At 37.5% G+C, this 17,189-nt stretch overlaps 1 protein-coding gene across 2 annotated transcripts in view; it reads left to right on the forward strand.

Annotated features, from left to right (window-relative positions):
• Positions 1-17,189, forward strand: part of CWC27 (CWC27 spliceosome associated cyclophilin) — a 142,906-nt gene that overhangs the window by 54,937 nt on the left and 70,780 nt on the right. The window lies entirely within an intron of this gene.

A 17,189-nucleotide genomic window follows, 5' to 3' on the forward strand; every position in this document is an offset into this window, starting at 1 on the left:
CTGTTTGTTAAAAAGATTGCAACTGTCTTTTGAAAAGTGTAGATCTGGACTGAGAGGTAAGAAAATTAAATTTACTTGCAGTCATCATTCTAAGGACAAATACTTTTCACATATCTTTCATAGATTACACAGAGTCTGGAAGAGAATATTTCCTTGGTTTTGTTCTGATATTAGGTCAAGTTGCTGGATGGTTTCTTAAATTTGCCCAAATGCAGGAGCTCAAATATTGTGAAAACAGCTTTGGAAAGTGTAGCAGAACCAAAGGATTTTCACCATATTTTATTTCCTGTTCTTTTTAGGTAACTATCTAGAATTCCATTGTTCGAGTAGACAGACCATGCTGTCTCCATGTATAAGTGGGTGGGTAAATGGTGCCTGAGTCCATCACTTTCATACTAATGATTGTGGAAAACAAATAGTATGTGACTACTTCAGACTTTGTTCAGAAATCTACAATTTGCACATTACATTTTTGTACATAAGTCTATGTTCTGGTCGATGGATCTTAGTTAACTTTGACACCATAGGTTTGTGAATGCTTGGCAAGGAGCTATGTTTATTTTGGCTAGGAGTGTGGAAACATGAAAAGCTTTGGTTTTTTCCCATCATGTGAACTAGAAATAAAGGAAAGTAGCATAGATTTTTGGAGCTATTAGATCATCTGGGCTGACTTTCTGTATAGCAGGGTTTGTTCCGCTTACCTGTGTTTAATACCTGCCCACTAGTACATGTTTTGTGAAGGCAAATTTGTGCAAATCAGTTGCAGAATATATTCAGAGAATTGCTAACTTCATGGGAGGTGAAGAAAATATGGAGAATGTATTTCTTCTTTTGGTGCTTTGGTGATTTGGCATACCTCCTGTTGAATGTGCGTTTGCTTCAGTACAAGCAAATGGGTCATTTTGTATTTTTCTAGTAAGGTTAGGTCCTTCTTGATTCTCAGTATTATTTCCTCTGATTTCATTTGTGCATTTACATTGTCTATCATACCAGGGTTTTTTTTCTTGAATAGACAGACTTGCACTCTTTATAAAAGGGTGTGTCTCCTGAGCTAAGCAGTTTTGCTCACTTCTCTGCTATCTATGAAATTGCGCTTTTTAGATAAGACCTGTTTTCCATAAACTTCTTTAATAATTGAAACTTCACTACTTAGAAAATACCTTTTTATTTGTTCCCTTTTGTTTTCTCTTGTATTCAGTAGTCTGTTAGTAACAGGATAGTTGGCCAGTAAAACCTGTGTTAGTCCTAAATTCACTTTGTAAAGATTGGCATGATATGTTGAATCATGTAGTACTAGAAGCATAGAATCAACCAGGTTGGAAGAGACCTCCAAGATAATCCAGTCCATATCCCCCAGCCCTATCCAGTCAACTAGACCATGGCACTGAGTGCCTCATCCAGGCTTTTCTTGAACACCTCTAGGGACAGTGACTCCACCACCTCCCTGGGCAGCCCATTCCAATGCCAATCACTCTCTCTGTGAAGAACTTCTTCCTAACATCCAGCCTATACTTCCCCTAGCACAACTCGAGACTGTGTCCCCTTGTTCTGTTGCTGGTTGCCTGGGAGAAGAGGCCAACCCCACCTGGCTACAACCTCCCTTCAGGTAGTTGTAGACAGCAATGAGGTCACCCCTGAGCTTCCTCTCCTCCAGGCTAAACAACCCCAGCTCCCTCAGCCTCTCCTCATAGGGTTTCTGTTCCAGGCCCTTCACCAGCTTTGTCACCCTTCTCTGGACATGTTCCAGCACCTCAACATCTCTCTTGAATTGAGGAGCCCAGAACTGGACACAGTACTCAAGGGGTGGCCTGACCAGTGCTGAGTACAGGGGCAGAATAACCTCCCTTGTCCTACTGGCCACACTGTTCTTGATGCAGGCCAGGATGCCATTGGCTCTCTTGGCCACCTGGGCACACTGCTGGCTCATTTTCAGCCTACTATCTACCAGAACCTCCAGGACCCTTTCTTCCTGGCTGCTTTCCAGCCACTCTGTCCCCTGCTTGGGGTTGTTGTGACCAAAGTGCAGAACCCTGCACTTGGCCTTGTTAAATGTCATCCCATTGGCCTCTGCCCACCCATCCAGCCTGTCAAGGTCCTTCTGCAGGGCTCTCCTACCCTTCAACAGATCCACATCTGCTCCTAGCTTGGTGCCATCTGCAAACTTACTGATGCTGGACTCAATCCTCTCGTCCAGATCATCAGTAAAGGTATTGAACAGGACTGAGCCTAGGACTGATCCTTGGGGAATACCAATAGTGACTGGCTGCCAACTGGATGTGGCACCACTCACCATTGCTCTCTGGGCCCAGCCTTCCAGCCAGTTAATGTATATATTAAATTGAAGATAAGGAGATAGAGACTCTCTCAAGTGAGCTGTTAAGTAATTTAAACAGAAATTAACAGATTGAAACATACTATTTCATTAAATGAGGTTTAGGTGGCCTGAACAATACTGCAACATCTTTGTGTGGTATGATAAAGTTTTTTGAGGTTTTGTCAAAGAGAGATGTTTATGTGTTCATCATTATTGTTGTACATAGTATTTTTTGAACTCTAAGTGATTCCACTTTGTCCATTAACCTGATTGGGTTTTCTACCAATGTTTTCCTTTTTTCTGTGTTGCAGAACTGTGATTTTCCAATAAATAAACTCCTTTTTTTAAAGACATTCAATTGCAATCACAATTTCATTGTGGTTTCATAATCTGCATTTCTGCAATAATTTTATAATCCTCCTATATTTTTTATGACTAGAAAAGCTAGCTTAAATGTCATGCTGTTTTCAGACTGTAACCCAATTTGGTCTTATTTTTTCTTTTTTTATTTGTAACCAGTGGTCTTTAAGCAGTAGGTTACAGTTCAGCATCTTACTAACCTTCAGCTCTCCTAATGAAGCCCAAGATACAAACTTTGTGCTGCATAACATGTCAGAGATGTTAAAAGCTTGTATAATACTCTTTGAAGAGGAATTCCTAGTATAATTCCTGGAGTTTATTTCTCTGTGTCTTATTAACAGGTAATTTTAAGGTATTGCAATTTTTAAAATGTGTTTAGGTTTTTTGCTTGTAGACATCTTTCTGTTTTTTTTTCAGGATCTTCATTTTTAATTAGGTATCAGACTGCAACCCTGAAAATTTCTTTAGCTTGAAAAGTATTTTAAGTTAATTTCACCTTCTTAACCATCTTTTACTCTGCATTATCTTTCTTAACTAGAATTTTGGTCACTAATTTCTACTCAGAATCTTCAGCAGTCCAGCTATTCATATTGACCCAGCAGGGTTCAGTAGTTCGGACTTTGTCAGTTACCAGTTAGCGTTATCTCACTAAGTACTTGGAATGTAGACTCATTCCTACTGGAAGTAAGGACATTTTGGTAAATTTGTGTAATCTAAAGGCAGAAGGAGAGTATATTAGATCATCTAGACTCTCATCTCATCAGTAGGGGATTATACTCTTTTGCTCTTCTCTAAAATTTTGTTGAGAACAAAGCATTCAGCATGATGGTACTTCCAGTGCTTCTTTTAACTACTCCATAGAATAACATGTTTTCCAGCTGCAAAACCTCTTTCTTTTTTTTTTTTGTTTCCCACTAGACTTTGAAGTGTTAGCAGTTGCCTTAGTCAAACAGAACTGTTTTAGCAGTGTAGTTACACATTTGTTGGTTTTGTGCCTAATACATCTTTGGGATTGGTACATGCTTTACTAAAATCCAGTTTATATGGACTCCTCTAAACAGAACTCTTTTGTGCAATTTGGATACCTTTTTCTGGTTTTGTGAAGACTACTTTTTAAAAGTACATTGGTGTGTCTTGGCCACTATACTTTCCACTAGCATGTCAAACTGTAGTAATTTAATTGCATTTCTTTCTGTTGATCCTTAATTCTTCCTAGCATACTGACTTACTATATCGATATTATATCAATGTATCAGTTATCCTGGAAAGAAAGAGGAGTGTCATGTGCCTGTGAGAAATACCATTTAATTAAAAAGTAGTGTTTAATGTGTTGCATCAGGTTTTATTTCCTGTTTGATTTTTGTTTTGTTTTGTTTTTTTAGTGTGTATGTGTGTGGATAAAAGTTTTTTCGTATACCCAGCAATGGAATATTTTTAACTTTCACCTTTCCTTGCATCAAATCATAATTTCTTCATTTAATTTTTGACCCGGGTTGGTTTTGTACATGTACAATATGTCACCAGTTCTTGTTGTTAAAAGTTACTATGGATTAATCTTAAATGATTACATGCAACTTGCTGGCATCTTGTAATCACAGGATCACAGGATGTTAGGGGTTGGAAGGGACCCAAGGAGACCATCAAGTCCAACACCCCTGCCAGAGCAGGGCAATACTATCTAATACAGCTCACAGAGGAACGCATCCAGACAAGAAGAGAGAAGTTACTTCATTAGTCATTACCTGTTTCGCCCCTGTGGTGTTAGGCGTTGAGTTTGCTTAAAGTTGACGCTTTGTGGGCGTTGTTTCTCACTAGTTTATAGCCTGGCAGCATGTGAAAAATTGATAAGGTACACCTGTAATCTGTACTGTTACATTAGTAATCTGAGTTCTGAGAATGAAGCAAAGGTTTGCAAAATTCTTTTACATATTAGGTGAGCTCAAATGGAAATAGATAGTGACTGTGGGGGTTTAAACTTATTTTACTAGCTGTTCCTACATGCAGTGTATACTGTTTGCCTTTTGGTGGAGACCTAGAGTGCTCTGCAAACACTTCACTGGAAGGTAAAAATTGCTGACTAAGGGAATTGAAGAAGTCAGACTCTGGGTTATGGGATAAAAGGGAGAGGCTTACTGAGGCTGTGAAATAGGAGACAGACTAAACAGTGTCCAAATCTTAAGACTTCTTAAGAAATACATAAACATGTAGCACAGAATGAAGCTGGGAGAAGGACTTTAGAGATATCTCAAGGAAATTAAGTTATAGGGAAAAAAGATACATTTTAATGAGAATGCACTCTTTGTGCTGGAAAAGTCTTTTATATGCTCACATGCAGATGAAAGGGTACCTTTTTTTTTCCCATTAATTAAGACAAAAACATAACACCATTGCTCCACTAGAGACCCTGTGGGACAGGTGTGGTCAGAAAAATACTGTTAGTGCTGTCTGAAGGCAGGAAGTCTGATTGAGCAATGCTTTGAGACAGTTAACATCTAGTGTTCTGTAGTAAGTTTTTGCATGCATTTCCAGACCATTGTTTGTAAAGCTTACTTAAATGATGGACATGTTTTTCCCCTTTTTATTTAAATAAAGAAAACATATTAGTCAGATTTTTAGGTTTGCTATGGTTTAGGTTATTGACTTGTATTTTTTTAATATAATTCTGGTATATCTGTATTAAACCATAGCATAAACAAAGAGTGTGATACTAAGTTAATCTAACACTGGCGTTAAAAGGAATGTGGACAGCCCAGAAGTTACCAGCTACAAGTAATTTCGTCACAAAGAGAAGTAAAGGCACATTTACACTATTACCAAGAAAATAAGTATTTCAGAATTGCATATGGGTTGGTTAGCCCACTAAGGTAATTCTTGAATGTAATAGTGGTTTGCACTATCTTATTCTGTGGGACAGTTCAATGATGTTTGAATATTATGTCTTTAATTCTGTATTTATACAAATATATGCTACTTACTTTGTAAAATTACTCTAATGGCAAGATACTTCTGTGCCAAATACATGGATAGGCATGTCTTCAATATGAGGTCAAACTATTTGCATTAAGTTTATTTTGCTAAACTGTCATGTATTCATAAGGCTATTAATGTTAGAGGGAGAGATAAAAATGCACCAAATATACAGAGGTACAAATTTAAACATTTTTGTCATTAGCTCAAACTATTTCAACTGTACAAGGTAGTTTTTTTCCTATGGGCAAGTGCAAGAATTATCAAATAGTATAATAAAATGTCACAGAGAGCAGCTTTTTCTTTGTCCTTCAGCCTTCTTCCATATGCATTTTAGGAAAAATGGTAGATGCCAGGCAATTTTGCATTTTAGGGGACAGAGCAGAAGACAGATACACCATTTTGAGAAAGTTGTTTTCTTCTAATTTTTCTTTCTGGCAACTAAAGCATTGCATTAGTTCAGGCGTGAAGTAGGTAAAGATGCAGAATATCTCTTAACTTCATTCTAAACTTGCTATCCTAAGAGCAAAACTGAGTATTTGCATTGGGAAAATCTTTCCCATAAACCCTAAACAGATGACAGAACATGAAATTTATTTTCATGTTAAAGTGGGTTTTAGTTATGCCATTGTTTCCCAGCCATAAAATCAGATTGTTCAGTTCTAAATAATTTGACATCCCTAGCCCAAATGTTAAATGCTAATGATAGGGTGGCACAGATCTCAATTTCAGTGTGGTGTCTGAAATGCCTTTTTTTTTTTTTTAATGGGGATGAAAAGAATCAATTTTACATCCAGCAAAATACTTTTCTTTTGATCCCAGCACTTCACATACCAATAATTTATAATACTAGTTGCACAGCTTCACAGTTAATAACTAATCACATTTTATAAGTTTCCAATGTATATTTTATGTACTTAAAATTTTGTTTAATTCAGCCTAAGTTTTAGTTTCTGAGTTCAGAAACAGAGATGACCGCAAGTAGTAAAAGTTATCTGAATTGTGAGTTATTCATGAACAGATTTGTAATATCTGTAATAATGCTGCTGCCAAATGTTAAAAAGCCACCCAAACCAAACCAGAACCCACCCAAGCAAAGCCCTAAAACATGAGTCAAAAGGTACATGTGACTGTGATGGTTTGGGAGTTACCCACCCCCACGCACAGTGAATTCACCCAGGCTAGACTCAGCCATCTGGAAGTTAAGGAAAGAAGCTTTCTATTCACAGCTTAGAAAAATGCAAGCATATATATGAAGAATATACAAATATTTACAGTTATATGCAGATTAAAAGTAATTCAGAAACACAAAAATCCCTCCTGAAGCATTCAGACTGCCTAGGAGGCTCCTGACTAAACCTCTCCTCCCCCACACACTTCTTTCCCTCCACTTAAAAAAAAAACAGATCAACTCCTGTATAGCTCATGTGATAAATCTGCAGAGGTCTGAGGTGAGATATCAGAAAGATGACAAGGAGGTTAGAGGAAAGAGTAGATCACATTAAAGAGTTAAGGCAAATATATGCACACCGACTGACAGAGAGAACACAAGAGAACTGAGAAGTGTGTGAGAAGTGAGTGCCTGTATTTTGACTAATTGCTTCTTTCAGCAGAAGAAAGAGTGATATAAGTCACTGTTACTCTTCTCCTCACAGCCAAGGATTTAATTTCTCTCAGAAAAATATTCCAATTAGCCTCAAACCAGCACAGTTTCAATCAAAATATTTAATGGAGTGTTTCTTCATGTATATATAAAACTCAGCCTGTTCAGGTAGGAAGTACCATTTTATTAATTAGTACCTTTTTCTCATTAATTTCCCTCTGCCAATTACTTAATATTTAAACATTTCCAACTGTTAAGTATGTATGTGAGAGAGCTTGTGTACTATTTCAAAGGCCAGGCTGGATGGAGCAGTGAGCAGCCTAATATAGTGTAAGTTGTTCTTGCCCATGTCAGGGAGGTTTGAGTTGGAAAATCTTAAAGATCTCTTCTAACCCAAATCATTCCATGATGCTGTTAGCACCTCTTGTTCTCCTGGGTCAGAGCTGTTGAATGACCACCATTGCAACTGATAGTTTCACGGGCAAAAGTGTTACTGAGTTTCTCAGTATAGCACCCCTAACTCTCTTATGAGCTCTGGGAAATCAGTCAGTTGTTTAACTTAAAGGGAGCATGTCTTTTGACTAAGATGCTGCCATTGTGCACCATTCCCTCCTTTAATGCACTTGGATGATGTTTTCCCTGCTCTAGATTTCTGGTAGTGTCATAGATCTGATCAGATCAGGGTGTATACAGACAAATTATGAAGAATAACTAAAAGAGTGAGAATAGTAGATGGGTAGGGGAAACATAAGAATTCAGATGATACCTATTATAACATTAACAGTTTCAAAACAATAATCCATGTTTACAAGGTTTACTATTTAATTACTGGTTCTAATTGCACAACAAAATTGCCATTGCTAAGCCTCTGATCTTGTGGTTCAAGCAAAGAAGGTTCAAGGGCTAAAGAACACCTGTGTACTGTGACTTAGCCTCTTCATTCTTAAAGATTATCAGTATAATAATTACCTATGCAGATGTTTTCAATTTTGGGGGGGGGGTCTTCAAATACAGTAATTATGTGGGATTTCTAGAGCCATTCTTTGCCTGCATAAACCAATTTGTTTTTCACTGACACGAAAGGCAAGATTACCGGTTATCCCAGAAGTAGTTTCATGCAAGCTAACACTATGAGCTGTATTTGTTTAGTGTTCCAACGTGAAGTTTGAGCATGACACTACACTGAATATAGTCCCTGAAATATTCTTATTTTTGTGGTATGTATTTGGACCACAGTTTTTTTTCCAAGTCTACTCTGAAAAATAAGCATTTTTACTTGTATTCGTGTATGAAGGTATTTGGCAAGTAAATAAGGGGGAAAAAAGTTACTTTTTTATATGTGTACATTTGCAGATAAAAACCCAATCTAGTGATAGGTCATGCTTATTTTTAGCAACAACAAAACAGTAAATTGCTATTCTTCATTTGGTGCTGGATGGTGTAGCCCATTTAGATGATGGTCTCATGATAATGATTTTTTAAATCGTATTCAGATATTTCTACTGAATCTTGAGACACCATCAAAGTTTAGATAAAGAAATTACTCTTCCACTGCTTTTGATAGTCTTGATGATTATTGACAGTAAGAGTATTGATGCCACCATATATAACTGGATTTAGGTCATTTCAGACTGGATTCTGTGTTACATAGTATGGAAAATACAGACTCCTCACTGGTTTCTTCCAAAGATTGGGCAAACAGAAAAGTGGGGTGTAGATACAATATACTAATGCCAAACACAAATTGTAAGACTGTCTTTAGAAAATATTGTATTTTTTTCTTCTTCTTATTTACTGTTTCAATTAAGTAGGAGAGGAGAAAGTGGGTAAAAATAGAGAGGACAGAAGATGGCTGTAGACAGACATCTGTTTATTTGTGGTATCAGTAAGGGTTTTGTGGATATTTTGACAGAGAATGAGTAACACGAGGCTTTTGAGGAAGAACTATTACTCTGTCTGGATTTTATCATGGAATTTCAACCTAAATGAAAGGCGGTGAAAAAGAAAGCAAGGTTTAGGGGAGGGGCGGGAAAGTCTGTATAGACAGAGCTAGATACAGCTGTTACGGGAACCCTGTGAGAGTGAGGTTGACACCGTTCTGTACCATAGTATATGCATGAAAGGTTTGCCTGAAGATTTTTTACTTATCTGTAGTGAACTCTAATTTTCATATTCCTGGTGTTTATGTAGTCTACCCAGAAACATAGCAGCTGTGTAGCAGTAATCCCCTATTGTACAAATATAATCAACAGCGAACATGTGCTATTGCTATTCAGTTTATGACTAGGGCGGCATTTTGAGGAGCATGTACAACCTCATGCCCAAGGCAGTCTCTGTATGTTTCTGTAATGCCAGGCACTACGTCCTTGGGAAGAAAAATAGTACGAACTGACATTATCCTCTCATTTTGTGTGTTGTCCTTTTTGATTCAAAGACAGATGAGATTTTAGTCATCAATTAGTGTAAACATCATTTTGCAATTCTTTTACTACTTTCGAGCAATAGAACAAGGGGACACAGTCTCAAGTTGTGCCAGGGTAGGTATAGGCTGGATATTAGGAAGAAGTTCTTCACAGAGAGAGTGATTTCCCATTGGAATGGGCTGCCCAGGGAGGTGGTGGAGGCACCGTCCCTGGGGGTCTTCAAGAAAAGCCTGGATGAGGCACTTAGTGCCATGGTCTAGTTGATTGGTTAGGGCTGGGTGATAGGTTGGACTGGATGATCTTGGAGGTCTCTTCCAACCTGGCTGATTCTAAGTGTAATAAAGTCTATGTACTACAGAAGATCTAGGCATCTGTTGTCTCCAGAAAGCAGTAAATTTTGTTACTCTGAAACAGACAAACTGTAATCCATTTTCTGGTTTAAGGAAGCATATCTGAAACTTAGATTAAAAAAAAAAAAAAGTTCAGATTTGAGTATGTACATTCATCTTTCTTTTCCTAAGTGCTCTAGGATGTGTTTCTGGAGAGCTTTGAACCTAGGCCCATTTTCTCTAGCTGATTATAAATCCGTCTTTTACTGAACCTGAAGGTAGCACCTTACCATACCCTATCAGATATGTGAGATGCAGTTATTGCACTTCTTTCCAAATACATCCATTCTCTGGTTTGTTGGGGAGTTGTGAGATTTATGTCATACCTGCTCCTTAGTTTAACCCTCACTATCTTCCTTTGCTTGCTAGAGAGGCTCACCACCTAAATTGTTAAGGTACTGTTTTCTCTTTGTATTGAATCCTTTGTCTAGAAAATGCTGAGTGTCATCAACGCAGGAAAATACAGGAGTAATCAGAAGGCTGCTTCTTTTACTACAGTTATACTTTATAAATTGTAGCTAAGAAATTATACTAAAATGCTTCTCTATAAAAAGAATTTATTAATTTTGCCATAGCTTCTTAAACAGTTTTACTTCTTTCTCTGCAATGTTAAAGAAATTACTTTCATTTGTCATAGCATTCTGGCTTATCTGCTCAGTGTCAGGAGTGGGTAGGAAGGGCAGGCAGATGTGAAGCATGGCTGTACTTCAGTAGGACTAACTACAGTTCCTGCTGTTTCCACTCTTCTAAACACCTTAAAGTAGATATGAGGAAAAAAATTATTAGTAAAGCCTTCTTTTTAACCTTCAGAGTTGTTTTAGTAAAGTATAAAACTTGATAATAATAACTTCCATAAAAACTTCAGACATGCATAATACTTGATAAACGTGTAAGCAATATGGCTCTTCATTGCCTCGTATACCAAACATCTTAAATGAATGCATTGTCTTCTCATACGGCTCTATGCTTTATACCATGCCACAAATTACATAATTCATACATTTATAGTAAATGTTCTTATGTGAAAGATATGGCAAATATAAGAAAGATGATACTTGGCAAGATCTTGTGTAAGAATGAATTGTTAAAGGAAAAAAAGTGATCGTAAAACAGCCTGAAAAGAAGAATAACTGATAGAAAGGTAGGAAAAAACATTGGAAGAGTAACTACTGGAAAAGTAATGAGTCGCAAGCCAAAACTGGCTTCAGACACATTAATAATTGACTGTACTCAACAGCCAGGTAAATATCAAGCACTTTTGTGCCTAAAATAAATGCTACATCTAGAATGAATCTTTTTTAGCTATTTATTTTTCATGGGTTTTAGTGTCTTAAATGTTTAAGTCAAAAATTATCTGGTTGATGTTTTTGTTATCTGGTAACACAGTGACAGAGAAAAGTTGGTCAGATTCCTCCAGTTGCACTGATACTGAAGACAGACTGTTAAGGACAAGACCATGAATGTTACTCTTGTGAAGAAAAAACATAGCTCTTTTTCTACATCTGAGCTAAACAAAGATGATGTTAAGTACTTTTTAAAAGTACCTGAAATTATGTGGATAGCAGAAAGCCAAGTGCAAAGTCCATTATCAAGAAAAAAAAAAACCCTCTCTTTTTACAAAAGAAAGCCTGCCAAATAGCTTGTGAACAAACTTTGAAAACAAACAAACAAAAAAACCCCAAACAAAAAACCAACACCACCACCAAAAAAAAAAAAAAAATACCCAAATCAACCAACACAAGAGCAGTTGGAGACCACAGGCTTAAGAGATGAATTTATACAGCTGTGAGATATAACAATGTCAGTCCAGCAACTTCCATAAAAAATGTGTATTTCAATTTTCTCTTATTTTCTATATGCATTATTTGCATGGATTGTACTTCAAAAATGCTCTGAATATGCAGTTCTTTTTTCCATGTTTTTGTGGTTTTCAGAATACTTTGATCATGTTATGCATACCAAAACCCAATAAACTATTGACGGATTTTAAAGGATTACTTTACACACAGTTAAAAAAATTTAAAAACCCCAAACTTGCCAGGTTTTAACGAGAAGGTTGCCTATTAGTGCTTTCTGTTACTGTAATGGCTTTACAATATTGCTTGAAAACCATATTGACTGTTTCACAAGTTACATGCCGAGCAACATTCTGAAGTAGGGATTTTTTTTTTTTAAAAGTAATTAGTTACAAAAATGTTGCTGCATGTATTGCTTGCTTCTCACAACATTGACCCCCCCCCCGCCCCAAATCAGGAGGGAAAATAACAACAAAAAATTCCGGGTTGGGATGAGGAGTTTAGTGAGATGATACAGTGTACAATTACCTTAGCTACTTTACAGAAAAACACACCAAAAGCAGCAGTGGCAGAAGCCACCCATAAAATGACTCCCATATGCCCCTAAGCGCACAGCCAGACTAGAAGAAAAGACCAATGCCCCAAAACCAGAAACGGTAAGCAGCAACTGGAAACAGGAAGCCTCTCATGTTACAATCCAGACTACAAGCCCCATGATTCTTTGCTCTCACTAGCACTTTCATTTCAAATCTGGCATGACATCAGCATGGTATTTAATACTCATGGGCAATTTCAGTTGGCTACACCCATGACAGTTTGTTATTAAAATGTTAACAGTTTATGATGTTTCCTGCAATACAAATGTCAGTAGTATGAAGTACCATTTGTCTTTCCTTTCTATGGTTTGTTCTCATTAAGATTTACTTCACACAAAATGTGCTATGGTTCATGACTGGTCTTTTCAGAGAACAGATATGCAAATGAGATTATTCTTTTATGTAGGGAACTTTAAAAGTGTGTATACTGCTGAAACCATTATAGGCATATAATCTGTTTATTAGTACATTACTTCAGGATACCATGAACACTAATTGTTTTTCTCACCTCAGTTGTATGAAATCTGAACCCCAGCCTCATCTTGAAAGTCATAATTTTAAGGATGTGATGATATAAGTAGTAGACTTACATAGTAGTAGTATCATGTAGCAGTGGACTTCAGTAAGGTCTTCAACATGGTTGCCCACAGTGTTTTCTTGGAAGAACTGGCTGCCTATAGTCTGGACAGGCACACTTCTAGGTGAAGAACTGGCTCTATGGCCAGACCCAAAGAATGTTGGTAAATGGAGTAAAATCCAGTAGGCAATCATTCAGAAATGGTGTTCCCCAGGGCTCGATATTGGGGCCAGTTCTGTTTAACATATTCATCAATGACCTTGGAGAGGGGATCAAATTCATGCCCTCAGTATATTTTCAAACACCACCAAACTGGGTGGATGTGTTGATCTACTGAAGGTGAGGAAGGATCCCTTTGCAGAGAGGGATTGGAGCAAGCTAGATTGATGCGCTGAGGCCAACTATATGTTCATAGAATCATAGAATCAACCAGGTTGGAAGAGACCTCCAAGATCATCCAGTCCACTCTATCATCCAGCCCCAGCCAGTCAACTAGACCATGGCACTAAGTGCCTCATCCAAGCTTTTCTTAAACACCTCCAGGGATGGTGACTCCACCACCTCCCTAAGCAGCCCATTCCGATGGCAAATCACTCTCTGTGAAGAACTTCCTCCTAACATCCAGCCTATACTTCCCCCAGCACAACTCAAGACTGTGTCCCCTTGATCTGTTGCTGGTTGCCTGGGAGAAGAGAACAACTCCCACCTGGCTACAACCTCCCTTCAGGTAGTTGTAGATAGCAATGATTCACCCCTGAGCCTCCTCTTCTCGAGGCTTAACAACCCCAGCTCCCTCAGCCTCTACTCATAGCGTTTGTTTGTCACCCTTCTCTGGACACGTTCCAGCACCTCAACATCTCTCTTGAATTGAGGAGCCCAGGACTGGACACAATACTCAAGGTGTGGCCTGACCAGTGTTGAGTACAGGGGAAGAATAACCTCCCTTGTCCTACTGGCCACACTGTTCCTGATGCAGGCCAGGATGTCATTGGCTCTCTTGGCCACCTGGGCACACTGCTGCCGCATCTTCACCCTGCTGTCTATGAGAACCTCCAGGTCCCTTTCTTCCTGGCTGCTCTCCAGCCACTCTGTCCCTAGGCTGTAGCGCTGGTTGGGACTGTGGTGACCAAGGTGTAGAACTCTGCACTTGGCCTTGTTAAATCTCATCCCATTGGCCTCTGTCAGCAAGGTCAAGTGCTGACTGAACATCAGCCACCTGTGTGCTCAGCTGGCCATGAAGGCCAACTGTAGCCTAGTCTATATCAGGAATAGTGTGGCAAGCAGAAGTAGGGAGGTGATTGTTCCTCTGTATTTGGCATTGATGATGCTGAGCCTCAAGCATTGTGTTCAGTTTTGAGCCACTCACTGCAGGAAGTACAAAGAGGTGCTGGAACATGTCCAGAAGAGGGCAAGAAGGCTGGTGAGTGGTCTTGAAAACAAGTTCTCTGAGGAGCAACTGAGGTAGCTTGAGTTGTTCATCCTCGAGAAGAGGAGGCTGAACTGAGACCTTGTTGCTCTCTACAACTACCCAGGATGTAGTGAGGTCAGAGCCCAAGTACTCACAGGTACTAGACTTACAGGTATGTAATACTAGATTATTAGTTTTGTCTTCCAGGGTCCATAACTGTCTAAAATTGTAGATCATTAAATACCCCCTTTGCAAACCACGTTGAGAACAAATCTCAAAGGGGGCCTGTTATCCATTCAGATTTTTTACTGCATTTTGAGTATTAAATAGGCTAAAAACCTGAAAATTAACTGTGCATCTTTTTATATCCCTTGGATTTCATTTAGTTTAAAAATAGAATTGAGTATAATCTTAACCAAGCACATTCTGCATAACTTAGCTTACCAAAAATGTTAATTATTTGACTGATATGATGCCACTACAAGACTCATTGTCTCCAGTGATTATTATTACCACATTGACCTTTTGATTTAAGTTAATATGATTTTACATTGTGTTCAAGATTGCCTGAATGAGCATATATGCTATTATAACTGTTCAGTGGATACAAATTCGCTTCTGAAGCTTTGGCATCTGCTTATTTATGAGGGCATAAAATAACGTTACTTAATGGGGTTTTAGAACAAGAGCAGAAAAGACTCAGGCTGCTCCAAGGAAAGGAGAAGTGGAATATTTAACTGGATTAGAAACATTTTCAAATTTATCATAAAGAGATTGTTGTTTTATATTTTAAACCTGAAAATACCAAGAAGTGGCATGTGTTGTGTAGAAGTGAGGAAGTAGATTAGCTAGCTAGCACAGTGCATCTTTTGCATTTTCTTCCTCCAGTTTTAAAAATAGCTTACTACAGATTTTGAAATATCCCTTTTTACATGTTTCAAAAATCAGATTAACATTTCTCATATCATTCTTCATGCAGAAATTTCAGTCAGGACTGTTATGACCAGAATATTAATTCCACTAAACTTTTGAAAGGCAACTGCAAATACACCACTCTGTCTTTAATTAGATTAGTTTCAATTTTCTGTGGGTTTCATATTACTACTTAGTTCTTCCCATTGACTGTTAGTACTTTTGACTGTGTTTCTTGCAGTTTTTCCTGCCTGGACATATTTTTATAAGTCTCTTAATGAGTTAGTTGGGGTTTTTTTGGTTTTTTTTTTACTGGAGATGACAATTATTTAGTGTCTACAGATTTTATTAATGGTCTGTTTAGTCTCTGATTCATAATTCAGCCAAGTCACTTGCCTCTAATAACTAGTAAAGAAGCAGTGTGAATCATACCAACAAATTCAAAAGACAGATGATCACTGAAACCTAAGATTTGTGGTATTAAAAGCATGGCAGACTGTGTAAAAAACAGAAGAACAAAGTCAAATATTTCTGAAGTAATCTGACCACATGGAACAAGCTTATCTTAAGTATGCTGCATCAGTATAGCTCAGTCATAATGTGAAATGAAACGCTTTGCACGTGAATAGCATTTAATGCAAGCATAAATGGAATTGGGTTTGGGTAAGTGCAGTGCGTCTGTATTAGCAGACACACAATGATTTTTTTTTTAATAAAATAAAAATTTGCTAGCAGATGGTGTCCAACAAAGACCACTATTGTTTCAGTGTAAGATACTTCAAATGTTCTGGGCATTTCGCCCAGACAGCCATTTTTCCTATAATATGTGACCAGGCAATAACAAAAAGAATGAAAATAGAGGTGTCAGTCCATATGAAAATATTTTTATAACTTAATATATCTAACAAGTCAGTGGCAATTATTAAACCAAGTTAAGTTAACAAAACTGATAAGATCATACTTTTTACATTTTCATGTCTCTCCAAACAGTTATTTGGCATTCTACCTTCTACAAAAAATGAGTTTGGAAAGTCAAGCTACCTGCTGGTACTGTTTAAATGCCCACAGATAACGTAACTCAAGCTGCCTCGTGCCTGAAAGTGAGTGTTAGGGCAATCAACAGGAACAATAAAAAAGAAAATCCACAAATCCCAAGGATTTGGAGCCTCTCTAGGGATTTTCTACAAATTTTGCTGTTTTCAGCAGAATTGAAGCTTTTATTTTAAAGGTGAACTGCAAAGCTGAATAGAAAATTGAGTTAATAAAGTACGTGCTGAATCCCCTGCTCTCCTTTTGCAGCCTTATAATGGGTTGTCTGCCACATGTGTTTTAAGTATTTCTTTTTATAAAGAAGGCAACAACTTCCCTCTTTGAATATCATCTAATACTTGCTAACTTCAAGAATAGACTTCCATTCTTCTCAAAAATCTATTAAATCTGAAGTATTTCTTAAACCCATTAATTTCTTTTCTCCAGGTCAAATGACTGCAATCCCTTAACTTAATCATAAATATTCTTTTTCTTCACTTAACTCCTTAGAGTGTGACATTTATATCCATTTATATCTGATGTCTTTTTTAAGAAGTATATTTGGGGAAAATGCAAGGATATTACAGTTTTAAAACATTTAGGATGACATTTTTGTACAGGTAGTTTGAGTGAGGAGTGACTATTGAGTTCAGTTTACAACCATCAAACTATTTTTGGATTGAGGATATCAAAATCAGATGAACTGTCATAATCATTGTGACAATTTTATTTGTGGTGACTTAAGAGTTATATAAAACATTTCAACTGGCATTCCTTATTTGAGAATAATTGGTGAGAGTCAGTAATTCTGCTCA

This window comes from Pogoniulus pusillus, chromosome Z (assembly GCF_015220805.1).
Source record: "Pogoniulus pusillus isolate bPogPus1 chromosome Z, bPogPus1.pri, whole genome shotgun sequence".
Lineage (NCBI taxonomy): Eukaryota > Metazoa > Chordata > Aves > Piciformes > Lybiidae > Pogoniulus > Pogoniulus pusillus.